Raw genomic sequence first — 14,175 nt, forward strand, 5'->3', positions numbered from 1 at the left:
TATTGGCTCACTTTTATATGGCAAAAGCCTCAAAGTGAGTCAGGTTTGTCGAGTTCCTAGCCATCACTCTGATCTTTGAGTCTCACCACAAGTTCTTGATCAGATTCCATCAGGAATCCTCAAGTTTCGCCACAAGTTCTTGATCAGATTCCATCAGGACTTTGCATGAGTCATTTTAGGACATTGACACACTTGTCTATGAACCATTTCTTCACTGCTTGGGCAGTATGGTTCGGTCAATGTCTAGTGGTAGTACGTCCAGGTGTGCCAAAAATTGAGTTTTTTGGCGGACTCCTTCACATTTTCATCAAGGATATTGACGTAATCCTTCTTTCTCATGCTTCCTTGGACCTTGACGAGGTTCCCTGTGCTACTGGAAGAGAAGCACCCCTAAAGCAGCATGCTTCCATCACCATGTTTGATGGTGGGCTCAGAACCCTTTGGGAGGTACCCTCTGCCACTCGAAGAGACGCAGCCTCAAGGCATGTTTCCACCATCGTGTTTGATGGTAGGCACAGTATTCTGTGGCTTGCATGATTCCTGCTTCTGCCTTCGGACATATGCAGCATCCCTTTGGCCAAATAACTCCTATTTCATTTCATCTGAGGATAGGATGGCTGACCATAAGCTGGCATCTTGCTTCAGATGACCTCTAGCAAAGGTCATCAGCCGAGTCTCCAGATGTTCCTTCTAGAGCAACAGTGTTTTACTGGGACTACACCCATGGAGACCTCTTCTGTGCAAGAATCGCTCGATGGTGGACCTTGACACCTTCGTCCCTGCCTGGTCAAACATTTCAAGGAGGGCCATAGTTGTGGTCCAGGGGTTGTTGTTGACGTCTTGGCAGAGTTTTCTCGAAAGTTTCGAGGACACTTTACGCTTTTTGCCACGCCCACTGAGGTTTTTAACAGTGCTTGTTGATTACACTGTGGACAGTTGCCACAGGGACATCATACCTTGTACCCCTTCTCTTTTACGTGTTCAAGTAAAAGGCGTTGTCGGAGGTCTTCCCCAAGCTCCTTCTTCTTGGCCAAGAATGATCAGAAACTGAAAATGACTTGCCTGCTTTCTTCTGTTCAAGCTTTTCTAGAAAGATCCTATTTTGGTTGTTTTTTTAACATCTGGCCAACAAAAAGGTGTATTTATTCCATTGTAACATCTTGAAACATCTTCGTGACAAAGATTAGCACATTCACAGGAATGCATACCATTGGGCACAGTCGAAAAAGGCCATTTGTTATGTGACATCTACAGGGGTATGAATAATGTTGAACATGATCTAAAATAACTTTTGGGCATATCTATTATTATGCTAATGAGGTTCGTTAAACTCACGCCTGGAATTGTGCATACCATTAAATAGACAAAAGATACGCAGGGTATACCAACATAATAACTTTTTCAGATAAAGAATTTTAAAAAGAGTGTTATTTTCCATGAGGTATGAATTATTTTGAGGACAACTATATGTTTATATATATATATATATATATATATATATATATATATATATATCTTACAGTAACTATTTAAAATGTTGTTATGTTAAAACGGCCCAATTATGTGAACTCAATTAAAGTTGACCTTTAGGCTGTTCATATTAATATTACAAGTTTTACTATAAATATTGTTATTATCATTATTTTCATCATTATTACTATCATTATTATTGTTATTATAACTCTGCCGGCCGGCCGGCCTGTCTTCCCTTGTGCATAACATATGTGGCGTACGTACGTATACTGTACTATACGTACACTTTGTACAGTACAGTAGACCAAGCGTTATGGGACCGGACGCGTACATGGAGTCACTTTGAAGAGCAAATCCAACGATTTAGCAGGTTAATTCTCATGCCGTTTTCAGAGTATGTTGTCTAGTAGGCCTATATGAGGAGTCTATATCAAGTCTTTAAGGTAAAGGGTGCATATTCTATGTAAAATAAGTAAGTTTTCATGCGGGTGTCCGGAAACCCAACCCCCCATTATACTTATACTGTATGTGCGGGACTTCCGCGAGTGCGACGTGCGTAAAAGTTTGGGACGAACATCTTCGGACGTCGTGACCCACAAAGGTACGTGAAAAACGCTGAAAAATGATGTTAGTTTTCGAATTTTCGACCCATTTTATAAAACAAATGATGCACAGGATTATTTCGAGGCGTTAGTGTAGGCGTAGCTCACATGTTATCATGAGACATGTTACCAACCAAATCATATATATTCGGAAAATGTCTGAACATGGATGTCTAAAATTAATTATCTCGGATTTGTAAAAGTAATAGCCACTTGGTACAACTCAATTTAAATTGTTGTAAAATAATGTTGTGCCTGACGAATAATGTATCTCATTTAGTACATTCAATAATTGAAAAAAGTTATAATTACATACACTCCGCTGGGAGGTTAGCAAAGGCAGATCTCTGATTTTGAATTCATGAACTATTTTTTTTTTGTGAACCTACACAGAAATTGATTTAACTTTCAAGTGACGGTTGTCTCTACAAACTGACGGGGGGGGGGGGGGTGGATTACGGACAGTGCGAATACCACAACATTGCTCTCAACCTGGGTGTTCCCAAAACAAATTACAGTGTTGATGTACACACATATTGGGATTTTGAAATTTGAGTGCGATATATGGCCGTGCATCACAAAACAAACAAAAAGTTGCACCCCTTAATCTTTACGTGAGGACTCAATTTTAAAAGGTGAAATGGGTCAACCGAGTCAATTTTGAGTTTTCTATATTTTCTGAAAGAGCTATTCTTCATCTGCATTATTCTAGAATTTGAGTTCATCAATTAAATAAGAAAGTAGGCTTTCAGCAGTTTTTCTTTAACCTTTCTTTTTGTAGAGTAGCAGTGGGACATACATTATGTTGTAGTCTTGGTTCAGTCACTAATGTGCAGCAGTAAACAACCACCAGGGTTATTTCCTCTATTCGTTTGCCCATGTTTGGTAGATTTTTTTTCTCTTTCTCTCTGTCTCCCTCTTTAAAGAGAGAGAGAGAGAGAGAGAGAGAGAGAGAGAGACTGATACAATATTTTTTTTTTTCCGGGGGAGGCATGAAATTAGCCTTTGTGTACTCTCACAAGATGTTCTCATTATCCGCGCACAAACAACTCACAATAACCTGATGTATGAAGCACAAAGGTCCTCTCAGATAAACTGCTGAGCACCCACCACATTCTTTATCACGTTCAATGGCATGAGGAAGATAAAAGCCCAAATCCACGAAGGGGATACAATCTTTGACCATGGTTTAAACCATGAGCAAAGATTGCACTATCCTCATTAATTCGGGCCTAGATGTCTAGAATGACCCGTAGCTACACTACTGTAAATGCGCGACTTTTGCACACAAAGCAGTGACAGAAACGTAGAAGTTTTACGTAACTTTATAAGGGAAAACTCACTTTAAAGTCAGTAATCGCATATGATTCAAGCCATATGTAAGACATACATGGCACGAGAAATGCTTTCATTGTTCGGGGCATTGGGCGATATATAGTATTTTTTTTGGGGGGGGGGGAGGGGGTTGTGGGTTTGAGCAGAATCGAGTTAGACATGTGTCGGGTTTCCCCATTTGGGACACAGAGGGAAGGAATAAAAATAACTCTTTTGTATCAGTTAACACAAGTAACTACACCTGTACATGTACGTGGGCCTTTTTCAATAACAACGTTATGTATTCACTCCGCAACGGCATTACTGAATTCGTTGGGACGGGGCGTTTCCTCCATACAGCCGATTTAACTTCATAGGCATAGCTCTGTGTTGTTCGCACGGGTCCATGCCTTAGTATTCCCTCCAGCTGAGCACCTTTGCAAGAGACATTAAATGTGTATTGCTCAAGCCAATAAAAAACAAACAAGAAGAGGAAAATATAAAAGAAAATCTTCACAGCTACGTTCAATATATTATATGTGATAAAGGTAAATTGCTTTGTCTTATCGATATACATTGTTCGTTTTTTTTTTTTTTTAATTCTCACAGCTGCTTCCAGCACCCCGTAAATAAGGTGACACATTAGTCGAGTTTCTCGTATGCGATGTCTGATGTGTAGGCCTACAGGTGGAACATAACATTCTGCATATAAGGGTGCTATTTCTAATTACAAAGGACAATGTCCAAGTTTGTTTGTTTGTTTTTTTTTTCAGATCGAGCCCAGACCATTTAGAAATTAAGGAACATTATATTTGCTGAGACAGCCAGCAACAATTTTTAGCCTACGCATGTGGCAATGTTGTGCAGAACTGCGTTTGGATTTAAAAAAGGAAGCGAAAGAGAGAGAGAGAGAGAGAGAGAAAGAGAGATTTTAATAGAAACAAAACAATTAAAATCATTCACATTGTTTGTTAGGGTAAGGATAAATTGATCTGCATCATACAGTTGCAGCGGACGACTAAAATTAACTCCCCCGAAACCTACGAAACGTTTTGAATTTTCAACCGTCATCGAGGCAGTGAGAATCGGGCGTTCTCATTTTAACCAAAATTTAACCTGCTCATATTTCCGCTATACATTCATTGAAATCGCTCAAACTTTCAGTATCAATGCACAATTATAATTTTCATCTACATACGAAAAATCACGAGAAACGATAAAGAACTTCTTAAGTTATTCAACATTTCATGTTACGCTGTCTCGGAAAACTACCGCCCGATTATTTGAAGAGTTTGTTTGCAAAACCCGATAAGTCCATTTTTGAAGATATTGAAGTATTTTTAATGGTACAATGTACATTGGTCTCTACATATAAAGGTACATTTTTGAAGGTATGATCAAAAGAAACAAATTTTTTCTTATTATTCTCTTTATTTTTATTGACCTTTAATCGCAAATATCTCCATTTGGCAAATATAGACTTATCTGTTTTTGCAAACGAACTCTTCATTTCCAGGTACATCTGGACGCACCACTTAATATTCATGAATCTTGACATACATATTCATAAGACATGTGCGGACGTTAATGTAGCCCTGTTCGCTTTGCCGAAGACCTATTTTTGAAGTTACAAGTGAAAATAAATGAGGTATCTTGTCAGAAATCTAGGAGCAGCAAACCAGAATAATGACGTCATATTCTAAAAAAAAACTGATTTGCGCTTGCGCAATGAATGGACTTTCCCATGCTGCTACGATCCAGCGAGCTGATTGGTCGATGCAATGCAGCGTACTGTTACTGTGCGATGCGAGGTGGCTGCATGATATGATGCATGCTATAAGAGTGGGACGCGGGGTGTCAATGTAGCAGTGTGCTGCATGGGACTTCGCCACCTCAAAAACAAGCATTTACATTATCACAACTGGCCTATTAAAAAGAAAGGAGCAAAGGTTTGAATATTTATCAGCTATGATACCAGTTGCAAATTCATGACATTGGATTATTCGGACTTTACGCAAATTTTACTGCACTAGTAAGTAACATTAAACTACGAATTCTCGGTACGAGTTACAATCAGAGTACAGCAGTGCCGTACTGCACTGAAGTACAGGTGACTGTGAGAGCGACAAAGATGTGGGTACGTGGGACTGTACCTTGTCTTCCCGTGTGCGAAAGGCTATGAAATTTCTTGTTCGGAACGAAGGTAGAAAGCGCACCTCTTTCGATTATTTCCAGACATATCCGGACGCATGACTTCTCGAATGTGATATTTTAGAGTTACGGAAATAAATACATACTTAGTAACATACTTTATTTATTTATTTATTTTTTTTTTTTTTGTTCACGAACTCAAAATGTGAAATGTTAGCAACAATTTTGGACAATTATTTTCCGTTTTTAGAGTGAAGTTATGCTCCATTTTGGAATATTTCATCGTCGTTATTTAAAAATGGGAACATAATGGTACCTGGTGGGTTAGAATTAGGTTTTTACTTTTCATAACCGTTTGGATTATCAAAAAATATGAATAAATAGTAACGTTACTGCAGTTTTCCTGCGACATTTTCCTAGCGGTTTTCGTGCGAAACGTGTTCATTCAAGAGGAAAGCGAGGTCAGGTCAAAATGAAAAAAGTGAGTTAATATTGCGCCCGTCCGCTGCGACTGCATAAATGCAGCAGTGACATGAACAAAGGTAACAGAATTATAACTGTTGCGAATTTCGTCATATTCGTTTTGTCATTAATTTTGACCACTACCACGAAAATGCACACTTATACTTACAGTAAATTTCATAAGGTTGATCATTAGGAAAGTGCTGCCTGAGAAATACACACAAAAGGATATCATCAAAACCATCCTTAGGAATTTTTAGCGGCTAAAATGGAATGCGGAAATTTGAATCCATTTTATTCAAAGATAAAATCGATTTTAAATTTTCCTACCACATAGGCTACCATAGGCTTGTAGTTGCAATCAACTATATAATACTTTAACTCTTAAAAAAATGGCAGGACCCTTGTGGTCTTCATCGGTGAATATGTAGAACTAGACATGTTTATTTGTTTTAAAGGGCATTGTTTGAGTTGGGTGCTCTCTTGTTTGGAATTTTTGAATGTTAGTTAAAGGCTGATGCGCGATTGTGATTTATCTCGTGAAAGCATGGCAAACGAGACCAGTGTTTCATGTGGAAAGGGTCATTCTGTCAGTCAGTCATTCATCTACATGCACCAAAGATTCACAGTACTAGCCTGACGGAAGAACAGCACAGGCTCAGTGAGGGACCAGTGACTTCTTTAATACATGCGATGAATTATTAACAAAAAATGTATCGTGTGTAACATTTGAAACCAAAGCCAGTAATGTCAAATCTGTGTTTAATGTGGGGAACGGCCTTATCACTTCTTTCAAAAAGAATTTGCACTGATCTTGATATTTAACACGAACATTTGACGAGAATCTTTGCATCCCTCAAAAAGAAAAAAAAAAATAATGTGTGTATGTTATGAGCATTTACATGAGGAGGGGGAGGGGGTGAGAAAAGATGGTGAGGACGAGACAAGATGATGAAGGAATTAATTGCTTGGAAAATAAAATGACAACGAAATCAAAGGTATAATAGATCTCAAACTTTGCATTTGAGAAGTATTGCACCCAAAATACATACGTATCATTTTCCTTGTCATTTAGCAAAATCATACAAGTAATACCCTATGATTACCTCAGTATATCTAAGTAAAGATAATTGCTCAATGTTGGTTTAATCACCTAAAAGCTCAATAATGGGGAGATAATTGCCCAGAATGGTGATATTTTTTTAACCAAGCAATAATTACCCAGGTAAATTAATCAAATATTTTAAGAGTGAACTTTTACTGAGAAGTTTTATTCCATATCACCAGTTCTCCGTTCCTTACATTGGTTACCTGTAGGGAAAAAAAAATCATTGAATATCGAAACTTGTCAGACCGTGATATACTGTGCATGAGATCAAACCCACTCGACATTACAGTCCCTTTTGACCGAAATTGAGAATTTTGGCCCTTTACATCGCGTTTGTGTAGAAAGAAACAGAAATGGAAACTCTGCCGTGCTGGAGTGCTATAAAGGGTAATGATTTCACCCCTGTTGTTCCCATAAAGTTTATATAGACACCCCGTCTCAGTTACACTAGCAGCCATAATGGACACAAAAAGGTAAAATTTAGCCCCAAGGACTCGTCAAGGATTTTGATGTAAAGGTTTAACTACTTTCACTTAATTTCATATTAGTGTTTCAAAGGAATACATTAATATTGAATGTCTATGCACTTATCCAGCTTTGAGAAACAAAATGTATCATTAATTTAGCGTACTAGTACTTTATTTTGTCTAAAAAATAAGACAAGAACAAAAACAAAAACAAAAACAAAAAAAAACCGAGTATTTTATTTTATTGCCCGCTTGGTCCGAGTAGGCCCCTACTTAACAAAATTGTGCAAACTATCGTGTGAAATGGGTTACCTCAAAGCGATGTTCCATAAAATAGATGGAATCCAGGTATTATTATTAACCGAGTTTTGTCTGTTGTTCACGAAGAATTCACGTCCGGCCTATTGTGGAAAAACCCAAAGTCAACCAACCTTCATGAACATGACCTTCTACTATCCAAGCAGGACAATCACTTTTTGTTCTTGTTTTCTTTGTAAAAATCAGTGCCCCCAAAACAAATACCCAACCCCTAAAATAGCACATTTTTGCCATACCGTGGTAATTTTTCGCCCACAATTACCTTTTCAAAGCATGGCTAGTTTCATAATACCCTTAAGCTCACACGATTCTCAAAAGATTGGGAGGTATAGATGTAGTGCACTCGGTGCACTGCACTTAATGCTAACACAGGCACACGCAGAAATCCGTATGAGTACCTCCCATAATGCAAGTAAAATAAAACAAGCAAACTTGAAAATAACTTTCAAAGGTTTGAATGGAGGTTTTATATATAATTAACGGGTATATCCCCCGCTTATAATTTAACCTCTCCTGAAAAAAAGAAAAAGAAAAATGGTAAGCTAACACCACTGTTCACAGATTTTGGGGTGCTACATGTACATGAGATGTTGTGGATGTAGTAGAAAAGGTCCCTTTGTCCTTCGTTGTGTTTTCTTCTTTTTTTATTATTTTCATTATTCCTCGTGAAGCCCAAGATAGCTTAGTTTCCACCGTAAGGAGCATGGCTCCAGGCACCGAGTTGCTGCCTTTTGGGTTGATGATGCGAGAACCCCGCTGCATCGATTTCTGGGTCAATTATATTTGCCCTAGACCCCGTTTACACTGCGGGGCTGGGCCGAGCCCCGACCGAGCCCAGCCTCAATTGCGAGGCCGGCCCCCCCCCCCCCCCCCCAATTTTGTCCGTTTACACTGCCGGGCTCGGCCGCGCTTTGCATTCAGACCTTTCAATATTTTTTCGTAGTGGCGATCTGCTTGTAAATAAATGCAAATTCATATTGTCTGGTTTTCAAACCCTTTACCAAATGAATTCCGTGGCGACTTAGTCGCCGTTTAAACAAAGACCTTTGCCGAAGGAAAAAATTCTTTGCAGGACAAAAAAAAAAAACCCTTAAACTATACTACTTTCCAACAAGGTCAAATGGTCAAGAATTATTTGGTAATCCCTTTTACTCTCAATTGAAATGTTACAAATTTCAGCGATGACTACAAAACTCACAGCACATTTTACAAAGCCTCAAGATGGCGGTCAAGTTCTAATAAGCGTATAATCTAACAAAGTTCAAACGTCAAAATGTCAATGAACTGTACATTTTAAGCATGTCATATTTGTGATCGTGCACCTAAAAACGAACATAAAGTCGCACACACTGATTTTGCGTGAGGACTGAAAATAAGTGAAATAGGTCAACCTAGCCGGACTTGACTTTTTCATATTTTCTGAAAGAGCGGGTTTTCTGTTACATTATGCTAAAATTTGGTATCATAAAACGGGCAGGAAAGTGTGTTTTTTAGCAGTTTATCTTTAACATTTTTGGTAGAATAGTGTGAGTGCAGGGTCACATTTAATCATACTATTGTACTGTAGTCCCAATTACCTTCCACAGCACTGAGAAAAGAACATAAAATTTGTACCACAGGTTATCAGGTACAGATACGTAATCAAAAGATGCCGCGCAATGCTGAAGATTATGTTGGATGGGTATATCTATGAGATGGCTAATACAAGTTTAAGAAAGGAGTTAAAGAAACACAATCACACGAATGGCGTTGCTGTGTCGCTTACAGAAGTAATTGACCAAAATCGGTGCCAAAAGTCTTGCATATTCACTACACATTATATTATTTTCATCTGTGTTCTTGTGCATAGTCAAAACAATTATTCCCAAAACCTTACAGGGATTCGCTCATGAACACAATGAAACAACACAACATTTGACTAGAGTGGATGGGTCTAGTTCAGAATGAACCACAGAGTCTGTGCCAGACAGCAATGACGCTTGAAAGGACTGTGTTGAACGACGCGTGAAGAGTCGTGGTGATATTTGAACACCTGTACAGTAGTTTTAAGACACTTTATGGCAGCATGCCTGCATATGAACTCAGGAACTGAAGACCTCATCACACCAATTGGTAATAATCACCCATATAATACACAAAACGCAAGTAATCATGGTCTCGTCCCACAACTAAAAATCGAAATGGAAACAAACAAAAAATCTTTCTCAGACTGTGTTTGATGTCTTTGGAATTACCGTCCGGCTGAAGTCCGGAACGCCACCTCCATGCAGTCAGGCATAGACCACACATATATCACTTACCAACTTGACATCCCCATCTTATGTGAAGGCGTTATGCTATTTCATGATAATGTATTGTATATTTTCTTTATTGTCATCGTCAAACAAACAAAACATTGGGTGCATTATTTGCAGGCACAGTACTGTCATGGATGATTTGTATATAATAATTATTGCTATGTAGGACTAGATGTTCGTGATCTATTACATTGTGTTTCTCGAATTAATGGTTACCTTGTTATTTTGATGTAAAGCCCCCATGAATAGCAGTGTATAAGCTACTGACGGGGAGCTACCCTTAGAATACTGAACACTGAATAAATAAGAAGAGAAGTAAATATAAGTACATAAATAGGAGTTTTATTGGTACGCTGCTGCTAGACAATTGTATACGTTAGGCGAAATGAAAGCGGTAACGGTGCGCAAATTCAGGCGTTGATTCATATTAGCCTACATATACGTATACTTATTTAATGGTTATGAATATGTAATAAGAAATATCTGGGATTATTACTTTTATTATTAGTATTATTATTATCATTAATATTTCAACTACTAACACTACTACTACTACTACTACTAATGTTAATATTATAATTATTGAAAAACAATAAAGCACTTAAGTGTATGATATTGACATAAATAATTTTACCAACTTGATATCCCCATGTTAAGTGAAGGTATTATGATATTTCATAATAATGTAATGTGTATCTGTTTATTGTCATCGTAAAAAAAAAAAACTGTGTTATTGTTGTTTGTTTAGTTTTAGGCACAGTGTTGCCCTGGATGATTTGTATACAATTACATTCCTATGTACGACTGGATGTTCGTGATCTGTTACATTGTGTACCTCGAATTAATGGTTACTTTATTATTTTCATGTAGGGCTTCTATGGAAAACAGTGTATAAACCACTGACGGGGTGTTACCCTTAGTACACTGAACACTGAATAGATAAGAAGAGATATATCTGGGATTGTTGCCATTATTAGTATTGCTATTATTATCGTTATTATTATTATTATCATTATTATTATTATTATTATTATTATTATTATTATTATTATTATTAATATTACAACTACTTACACTTACTACTACTATTACTACTTTTTTACTATTGTAACTATTAAGCCACTGAGTATACTAATATTTCATTATATATAATTATAGATATATGTGACCGTGCACTTCAAAACGAACATAAAGTCGCACACACTGATTTTGCGTGAGGACTGAAAATAAGTGAAATGGTTAACCTAGCCGAACTTGAGTTTTTCATATTTTCTGAAAGAGCGGGTCTTCTTTTACATTATGCTAAAATTTGGAATCATAAAACGGGCAGGAAAGTGTGGTTTTTGGCAGTTTATCTCGAACATTTTTTGGTAGAATAGTGTGATTATGTGTGTCTTTAGAATCCCTTTTTCATTTCTGAAAAACCTTGTCCACACTCTTCACTTTCAGCTCTAATAACTTTTGAAAGGATAGTGCTAGTGCTTTGAAAGTTGGCATTAATTATGAACAGAATGTGTTAATGAGGCATTCTTTTTTTAGTTTAATCTGATAACCTCTTTATTGTTGTTACTCTGGTGGCTTTCTTCCTTTTTTTTTTGTCCTATTCATCGCACAGCCAGCACAGTTGGTAAAGATTAAGCGCTTGAATAAACACTGTACTTCAAAGCCTCTTTTCTCAGTTCACACTTTTCCTGAATTTGTGCTTTCTTTCCAATATTTAGATAGGTTAGGAGAGTCCATTTGATTTGAGTTATACATCATTTCAAAGCTTAAAGTCTGTTCTTTCAGAATATGGTCTCAACTAACAATTCATCTCTGGCGACTTTTTGTTTGTTTGAGGTGCAGGGTAACATATTATTATATATAATTATATTCTTATGTACGACAGGATGTTCGTGATCTGTTACATTGTGTACCTCGAATTAATGGTTACTTTATTATTTTCATGTAGGGCTTCTATGGAAAACAGTGTATAAACCAATGACGGGGTGCTACCCTTAGTATACTGAAAACTGAATAAATAAGAAGAGAAGTAGATATAAGTAGATAAATAGGAGTTTTGTTGGCACCATGCTGCTAGGCAATTGTATACGTTAGGGGAAATGAAAAAAGGTATTTGTACGCATAATTCAGGCGTTGATTTCTATATACGTATGCTCACTTGATGGTTATGTATACAAGTATGTTATAGGAAATATCTGGAATTGTTGTTATTATTTTTATTATTATTATCATTATTATTATTATTATTATTGATAAAGGTTTTCCTGGCCAATTTCGCACTTTTTTCAGTCCAATTCCTAATGTGAGCATTCAATTTAACACAATTTAGCCTAGATGGCATGTTCGGTATTTCAGTTTCATAATCTTTTCTTTCAATTTCATTTTTGAGCATTCAAATTACCTTTAACATCATTCGAATCAATACTTTTTCATTCGAATTCGTAAGAAAAGCACCATTTCGAAAACAGTTCATTGAATTTAGCATGATATAGTCACGTGTCGTGATCACGTATACGCTGTGCTCGTTCATTCGAATTCATTCATGGGCATCCAATTTCGCATTTACTGCAGTCAATTTAGCGGACATGCTTTTATTCTTTTTTTTTCAATTTTCATTCATCGTAAGTATTGTTTGCAAGCATCTTAACATTTCGTATTTCGTATTCATTCTTTCGTATTCATTCTGATATCACCTCTGGAACAGTACTCTCAGAATATGTGTATATGTGTTTGCTCGATAGCATTATTTCATTCACAGGTACATTAATCTTAAAGCTTGTTTTGACATGAATTGGGAGAAGGAGGTTTCAATTTACATCTTGATTTATTTTCTTTCGTCTGCATTATTTTCATTTGCTGGGTGCTATATTGCGTTAATCGTCATTAAGAATAAAGTTCGTGGATCAGCTCTAGCCATCAATTTACCAGGGTTATTAACCTCAAATGCTTCAGTGATTCTACCCCTGTTTTCTTGAGAGATACGCCTGTATCTAACTCGTACTAACATGACTGGACATAAGAAAGTGAAATGAATCTATGTGTCACGTGAGTGACTTTTTTTTTTTCTGCTACTCTGACACGGAAATAATGGAAATTCAAACTGTTCGTATACAGTTATGCTCGAGTTTAATCTTTCAAGTCTTTGTAGCTTTCTCGTTCATAACAATACGTTGAGCATAAAAAAAATAATAATCGGAAACAAATCACAAGTACATAACTTAGGTTATCTTGGATGACCTGAATTGGTGATCCCCTCAGCTTGGCTCAGTCGTCATCGATGTCCGATACCCTCGTCGTCGACCTCGGCACAGTCGCTTGGCTTGTCTCTTGGAAGCACCCCTTGACTTGGCCACTCAGCTAGACGCTACCCTATCGGCGGTCCTTTCAGCTCCTCGGCCTTCACTAGTCCCTGCTACCACGCAGACTCATGCCTTGATCTGCGATGCCCGAGCTCAAACGACGGCGAGCAGGCAAATGGAGATTGAGCTCCGTTCCAAAGTTCGGATCATAACTGTCCGGGTTCAGTTTTTGTCGGCAGCTGGAGCTCGCATCTCACCGACGTAGAAAACCCCCAGAAGAACGACTGCTGCCTAAGCGGAGATCTATGCTGGATGTCTGATCAAAGTATTTCTCCCCGATCCTCTACATTACTGAGCTTTTTATTAGCTTCCCTAACCATAGAGATTAACACTAAAGTCCCTTACACTCCCATACACTTGCTTTTTCATGCCTTTTCTACACAAAAAGGATCATCCAATCATCATGCTTAAATATAGCCCTATTGAAACTCTACACAATATGTCTAGCCATCGTCTAGACTGCTGTTACATAACATCTTTACTCATGAACTTGTGAACAATAAACTACAGCCAACACCCTAGTGACACTGACATAGCTGAGTCTCGACTGAGCTAGAGAACATTCCTAGCCACCACCTGGATGGGAGCTATTACATAACACCTCTATTCACTCAATTTCTA

This window comes from Diadema antillarum, unplaced genomic scaffold (genome assembly GCF_040938485.1).
Source record: "Diadema antillarum isolate AM-2024a unplaced genomic scaffold, OU_Dant_1.0 scf00000210, whole genome shotgun sequence".
NCBI lineage: Eukaryota > Metazoa > Echinodermata > Echinoidea > Diadematoida > Diadematidae > Diadema > Diadema antillarum.